We start from the raw sequence: 7,869 nt of genomic DNA on the forward strand, positions 1-7,869 counted from the left end.
TAAATAAAATGTGCTATATACATGCAGTGGAATATTATTCAGCCATGAACAGGAATGAATTTCTGATATATGAATCAACATGGATGAATCTTGAAAGCATAATGTTGAATGAAATAAGCTAGACAAAAAAGGAAAAATATTGTATGATCTCACTGTTATGAAATAATTGGCATAAGCAAATTAATAGACAAAAACCAGAACACAGGTTATTAGGGGCTTGGGTGTGGTAGGGAATGGAGAGGTAATGCTTAAATTGTATAGAATTTCTGTTTGGAATAATGGAAAAGTTTTAATAATGGGTGTGTAGCACATCATGTGGATGTAATTAACAGCATTGAATTATACAGCTGAATGTGGTTAAAAAGGAAAACTTTAGTTGTATATAAAAAAAAATTCTTTTTAAAAGACTGTACCACAGAAACAGTCAACTCGAATGTAAGTTAGGGATTATAGTTAACAGTACAATTATAATAATACTCTTTAGTAATTGTGACTAATGTACCACACTAATGGGGAGATATATGTGAACTCTATTTTTATGCGTGATTTTTCTGTAAACATACAACTTCTCTAATAAAAAAGAATTACTTAAAAATAAGGATAAAGATTCTCAGATGAAGAAAAACTAAAAGAAACTGTTACCAGCAGATCTAATCTAAAATAATGGCTAAGGGGAATTCTCTAGACAGAAAGGAAATGATAAAAGAAGGAATCTTGGAACAGCAAGAGGTAATAAAGTAAAACAGAAAGAGTGAAAAATCCTCCTTCTCTTGAGTTTTCTAATGTTTTCTCAATGTCTGTACAGGAAATACATAAGTCAACTATATTTTAAATGGGTAATGGTACAGGATGTAAAAAGAGGTAAAGTTTCTGCACTTCACTCAGACTGGTACAATGCTGACACCAGTAGTAGACTGTGATAAGTTATGTATATATAATGCAATGTTTAGAGTTGCCACCAAAAAAAGCTATATAAAAAGATACACTATAGTATAAAAATCAACATAAAATTCTAAAAATGTTAAATAACACACAAGAATGCAGGAAAAGGAAAACAAAGAAACAAAAAATAGAGGAAACAGAAAATAAAATAAAATGGCAGACTTAAGCCCTGACATATCAATAATTGTATTAAATGTAAATGATCTAAATACAGCACATAAAAGACAGACATTGGTAGAGTTGAATGAACAAATACAACCCAACTCTATGTTGTCTACAAGAAATTCACTTAAAAAATAATGGAACAGGCAGCTTGAAAGTAAACAGATGGGGCGCCTACAGTGGTCTGCACATCCCCAGGTCCCCTAAGGCCCTCAGGCTGTGACTATTGGGTTTTTCCCATGGCTCAGGCCCATCCCTACCCCAGGGATGCGTCCATGTTGTGGTGGCGGAGGCGGGTGGCCAGCTGCCACCCAATACGTGGAGTCCCAGTGCTTGGACCTGAGTTTGGGCCTGACCCACTGGCCGACTGCCAGAGGTCTCTTTGGATTAAAACATGGGATTGAGCTTTATTGAGATGTGGTAGAATATGACAAGGAAAAACTGGAGAGCTTCATTAAAAATAGTGACAGCTTTGATAATCAGCTTCTAGACCTAGACTATCCATCTAAGAGGGAAGCTACAGGGCAAGGCTAGGTCAACCTGATCTCCTAGCAGCTTATCAGAAGAATCATATAGGCGAGTTGGCAAAGGTCCCTGCTGTGAACAAAATCACCCGCCCGTCTTAAGATGAATGTATTTCAACATGCACCTATAAAGAAAACCACCTGCATTTGTGGTTAGTAATTGCCTCCATTTAGCATCTGACACCCATCAGTATAATTGAATTTATTGTGGAGTGGAAGTGCAGAAAAACCATGAAAATACTGCTAAAAGTTGGAGGTATTCTAGTCATGCCTACAAAGGATCAGTTAACACAAATTATGCGAACTGGACAGGACCTTGGAAAGGTAAAAATATCCTTGCTGTTTCATTTGCTCCACTTGTTCAACCAGCTAAGAATGATAATGGCAGACCAGATTGAGTGGGACTCCCCCATGCACTGTCAGGAATCTACAGGACATGGCACCTATTTACATCCATCGCACACTTAGAAATTTCATAAATGATGAAATGCAGACCAAGGGGATACAGCTGCGAAGGGCTCCACCATAAAGGAAAGGGAAGAGAGCTAAACAAAGAATTAACACGTAGGTGTTTGTGGGCCATCAGCTTCCTCCTGAGCCTCTAGACAGTGAGGAGGTTGAAAAAATGGAAAAAGATAACAAAGAAGAGAAAGAGAAAGATCTCAGTGAGGACATGAACCCAGAGCAGCCACCTCAAAATTTTCTGAAACAAAAAAAAATTGAAGCTGCCTCTCCCTGAATTTTTAAAAGCTTGCTTGATATATTTCAGAGAAAAATAACTTAAGTCAAGAAGAAAGAATGCCTACTGATAATTCCTTTGGTCTAAAAAAATGCAGCATTTGTTAGGAGTTGAAAGAGAAATTATTTCTTTCAGAGGGAATTGTAGTGGTAAAAGCATAACATACTTCTGTTTTAGTAACAAAAATAACCTATTCAGTAATTTAAAAGAATCCCTTTTATAAAATCTATTTTTGTTTAAATCTGAGTGACTTCAAAGTGGGATGCAGCAAGGGAGAGATCTTACGTACCGTAAATCCTTTTCTGATTCTTAATAAATTTACATTGGTAAGGGTTCGATTTAATTTTATATAAGGTTAAATAATGGGTAAGCATATATAATCTGATTTGAATTGCAGCTGTTTCCATTTCTGCTAAGAAAACTTTCTTATCTAAAGAGAAATCCAAATGCTTTGTGAACCAATTTACCTCACTTATGTTGCAGTCACTGTTGCTGGGTTGCTGTAGATATATTCCGGGCAATATATGAGTGCAATACAACAAAGATATTGAATAATTTAATTTTAAAGAAAAAAAGTTTCATGGAATTCAATAGCCCTGCCACTTTTGCTTTCGAATCCATTGCCAAAATATATTAGGAAAATAACTGCTTCTCTCCTAGAGACCTGATGAGCACATTGAGTAAATGTCCAAGTCTAAACTTAATACAACTCTTAATTTCTATGGATGCTTTACATTTTCAGTATTTATAAATGATAAGGTTATCTTACCCTCTGGAGTTTTAAAAGATGGTATTTTAGGGTTGGTTTTTTTTTTTTCTATAGTCCACTGTATAAAATATTTGGTTTTAAAAAGTCCATTGTTCCTATTCTCAAACGGACAAGGAGATGTTGAAAGGGGTACGAATACGATACCTCAGAAAAAGCAGTTGCTTTTTACTTCATCCGTCTTTGGTCAGGCTCTCACATGAACGTTCTCAGCAGAATGTTCTCAGCAGGGGTGATCGCTCTCAACTAACCATGATAGTTTGGGCAGCCAGAGAGGATCCCTATGGCGTAGGTGGGTGGAACAGTGGGGCTCTGTTTATGCACCGGATCGGTAGTAATGGAGGAAGAATGCACAAAAATCTCTCAGGCTGCAGCAATCATAGGAGGCATCTTTTTTTTTTGCATTTTCTTCACTGTTTATAAGTCCCATTTATGTTTTTTTAAACTTTTTTATTGTGAAATATAACATATATACAAAAAAGCAATACATTTCCAAGTACATTTTAACAAGTAGTTATACAACAGGTTTTAAAGTTTGGTATGGGTTACAGTTCCACAATTTTTCTTTTTTTTTCTTTCTTCTAGCTATTTCAAGGCTCTGGAGACCAAACGAAATATCAATATATTAATTCAGCAGTCATACTCATTCGTTAAGTCCTATCTTCTTTATTACACTCTTCCTTCTCTTTTTTGTGAAAAATGGCATATATACAAAAAAAGGCAATAAATGTCAATGTATAGTGCAACAGTTAGTTGTAGAACGGATTTCAGAGTTTGGTATGGGTTACAATTCCACAATCTTAGGTTTTTATTTCTAGCCACTCTAAGGTACTGGAGACTAAAAGAACTATCAATTTAATGATTCAGCAATCATACTCAGTTGCTAAACCTAATCTTTTCTGTATAACTCCACCATCAACTTTGATCTTTCTCTGACTCTTTAGAGGTGTTTGGGCTATGGTCATCCAAACTTTTTCAAGTTGGAAGGAGCTGACAATAATATGGGATAGGGGGATGGAACTAGTTGATGATTTGGAAAGGCTGGGCCTTCTGCATTTCAAGACTTATCTGGGGTCAAGTCTACTTAAAATTTAGGCCTAAGAATCACCCCCAAGAGAGCCTCTTTTGTTGCTCAGATGTGGCCTTTCTCTCCAGCCAACACAACGAGCAGTCTCACCAACCTACCCCTCTCTACGTGGGACATGACTCCCAGGGGTGTGGACCTTCCTGGCAACGTGGGACAGAGATCTTGGAATGAACGGAGACTCAGCATCAAGGGATTGAGAAAATCTTCTTGACCAAAAGGGGGAAGAGTGAAATGAGACAAAGTGTCAATGGCTGAGAGATTCCAAACAGAGTCGAGAGGTTATCCTAGAGGTTATTCTTACGCATCAAGCAGATATTACCTTGTTATTCAAGATGTAATGGAGAGGCTGGAGGGAACTGCCTGAAAATGTAAAGCTGTGTTCCAGTAGCCATGTTTCTTGAGGATGATTGAATAATGATATAGCTTTCACAATGTGACTGTGTGATTGTGAAAACCTTGTGTCTGATGCCCCTTTTATCTACCATGTCAACAGATGAGTAGAACATATGGAATAAAAATAAATAATAGGGGGAACAAATGCTAAAATAAATGTAGCTTGAAATGCTAGTGATCAATGAAAGCAAGGGGTAAGGGGTATGGTAGGTATAATCTTTTTTTTTTTCTTTTTCTTTTTTTCCCTGTGTTCATTTTATTTCTTTTTCTACTGTCTTTTTATTTCTTTTTCTGAATTAATGCAAATGTTCTAAGAAATAATGAATATGCAACTAAGTGATGATATTGTAAATTACTGATTATGCATATTGTTTTATTTTGTTTCTTTATTTTTTTAATTAATAAATAAATTGAAAAAAAAAAAGACTTATCTGGTCCAGGGACCCATATGGAGGTTGTAGGTTTCTGGAAAGTTACCCTAGTATTTTGCAGGATCTTATATAATGTTGTAAGTATTCTTTAGGATTGGCAAGAATGATTTTGGTTGGGGTTTGGCAAGTTATGATAAATAGCAATGTCTAACTGAAGCTTTGGAAGTGTGACCTCCAGGGTAGCCTCTGGACTCTATTTGAACTCTTTCAGCCACTGATACCTTATTTGTTCCACTTCTTTCCCCCCTTTTGGTCAAGATGGCATTGTTGTCAATTATGGTTTTCAACAAGCGATTTCATTTGTATTTAGTGTGATAGGTAACATATTTTCCGTACATAATGTGCATTATAACTAAAAGTGATGGGAAATGCTGTATTTTGTAGCGTTGATTTGTGAGTTTGACACATTTATTGAAAGTGTTGTGTCCAAGAGCTAATCATTGATTTCATCTGTAACATGGATTTTTAAAAGAAACCTGATTTTAAGTGTGGATTTTTCTTTTCTCCAGTATACTTCTTAATATGATCTCTATTTTGCTTTGTTTGGGTACATACAGACCATGATGTGGTGGGGTCTACCACTTGAATTTCTTTCAGTACTAACACTCTTTTTTATAAGGAATATAAATTTTCTCTTGGATCACTGAGGCATTTTTAAGATATCTACCTCAAAATTTGTCTTGGAGGAAGAATGAATTAATGTTTTAAAACATTTCCCTGTGCCACTAAGTGTTGGTTTCATTTGAAGTCTATTCAAATTTAGATTCTTGGTTTAAAAAAAGAAGTATGATTAATATCACTATTATGATTAGTGTTTTGATTAATCTCACTATTATATCAATAACATAACACTACAGAAATTGTTTGCCAGATCCATTTCCCTCTTTTCTTCTAATTGGGTAAGAAGGAGACCCAATATAAAAACAGTCAATATTTGACAATATGAAATTACCAAACTAAGAGAATACTATGGATGTATTGATATTTTTCTATACTGAATAGCAATAGCAGATACAATGTAAATGAAAGTGGTATGACTGGTAAAAAAGAAAAAAGTCCATTGTTCCCTGTTACTCTTTTATAACCCAGAATGAATGAGCATGAATGAATGCCGCCTCTTGGACTGCTTTTAGTAGTGGGGCCAGAGCAGATTCGTTCAGCAGATGCACATTAGCAAATGTAACCTGTTTTCATCTGAATATTCATTTTGACAGAGGTGGACTGGGCTACCTGACATTTGCTTTGGATTGCATCTTTTTAATGTAAAAAATACTCATGGAAATTTATGTAGATGCCTTTTGTATTAAAAATCCTGTTGAGAATCATAGTATAATCTCTAGGACCTATGTTGTGCTCATTTAACTTCTTCGCATCTTTTCCTTAGCTTCTTCAGGTAAACTTATAATGGTTTTTATTTTTTGCTTAATATCACATGCATAAACTATCCATCATCTGAATTTTAGTTGTAGCTTATCGGTAATAAAACAGGGCGTACCAGCCTCTCCAGAACATCAGCTAGTTCTGTCTCCCTATCCCATATTAGTGACAGACCCTTCCAATATCAAAAATTTAGAATTGCCATAGCCCAAACAACTCCAAAAAGAGGTATGGAAAGATCAAAGGTGATGGTGGAATTATACACAGAAGATAGGACCTAACAAATGAATATAAATGCTGAATCATTCCATTGTTATCTTTTTTAGTCTCCAGTATTTTAGAGCAGCTAGAAGTAAAAACCTAAAACTGTGAAATTGTAACCCATGTCAAAGTCTGAAATATGTTCTACAACTAATTGTGGTGCTGTGCTTTGAAATCTATAGTTTTGTATATATGTTATTGTTCACAAAAAATGAAGGAAAAAAATCGATTGTGATGATAAAAAAATATTTAAGCCCTCTAGCCTTCTATATTCTGGAGCAGCCAGAAGGAAAAATGTGAGACGATCATATGGTAGCCCATGACAAACTCTGGGATTTGTAACCACTTGTTGAAGAGTGCTTTTTTATTTCTTTGCTTTGTATATATGTTGTACTATACAATACAAAAAGTTAAAAAAAAACAAACAAACAGGGCGTAAACACTGTTATCAGTTTATTTGGTTGATTTTCCCAGTAGACCCTGAAAGCAGTCATTTCTTGTCAAGAAAGTGTACATTGTAATCTATTTACTACTTAATGTTACATGGATTGCATATTTTTAAAAAGAAAAAATTGAGAGTATCACTTATTATACCAGTGTCACTATTATAATAGCAGATCAGATTTGCTTATGGAAATCTAGTCAATAAATAGTGAAAGGGTTAGTAACTCTTTGCAAAGATTGAAATATTGGTAATACATAGATGGTTTCAAAAATCTCAGCTCTGGCAATTCCATACTTCTGAAAACAAATATTAGAAGTATTCCAAGCATTACTTGTCCCAAGTAAATGAGCATATTTTAGTACTGTGAAAGAAAATTTCATGGAAGATATTTGTTTTCTACTAATGACAGGGATGGGGGCGGGGGTGGATCTCCACAATGTTTTTTTAGATGATTTTTAAGGTGTTATTGTCAGGAAATGCTCCATCGTAGATGGAAACATGAGTGGCCAATGAGAGGGAGGGGTAAGGTGCATGGTATGCATGAGTTTCTTCTTTCTATTTCTTTTCCTGGAGTGATGCAAATGTTCTAAAATAATAATCATGGTGATGAATACACAACTATGTGATGATATTGTGAGCCACTAATTGTGCAGCACGTACAGAAAGTATGTGTATGGAGATTTTTCTCAATGAAAAAAATTTAAAAATAAAAAGAAATGCCCCATCTCATTGCTTATCAAGC

The 7,869-nt window shown here is 35.1% G+C and overlaps 1 pseudogene; it reads left to right on the plus strand.

Moving 5' to 3' along the window:
• The first annotated feature begins 1,859 nt into the window (after positions 1 to 1,859).
• LOC143676560 (protein-L-isoaspartate O-methyltransferase domain-containing protein 1 pseudogene) lies at positions 1,860 to 2,407 on the plus strand (annotated as a pseudogene).
• The last annotated feature ends 5,462 nt before the right edge of the window (positions 2,408 to 7,869 follow it).

This window comes from Tamandua tetradactyla, chromosome 3 (assembly GCF_023851605.1).
Source record: "Tamandua tetradactyla isolate mTamTet1 chromosome 3, mTamTet1.pri, whole genome shotgun sequence".
Taxonomy (NCBI): Eukaryota; Metazoa; Chordata; class Mammalia; order Pilosa; family Myrmecophagidae; genus Tamandua; species Tamandua tetradactyla.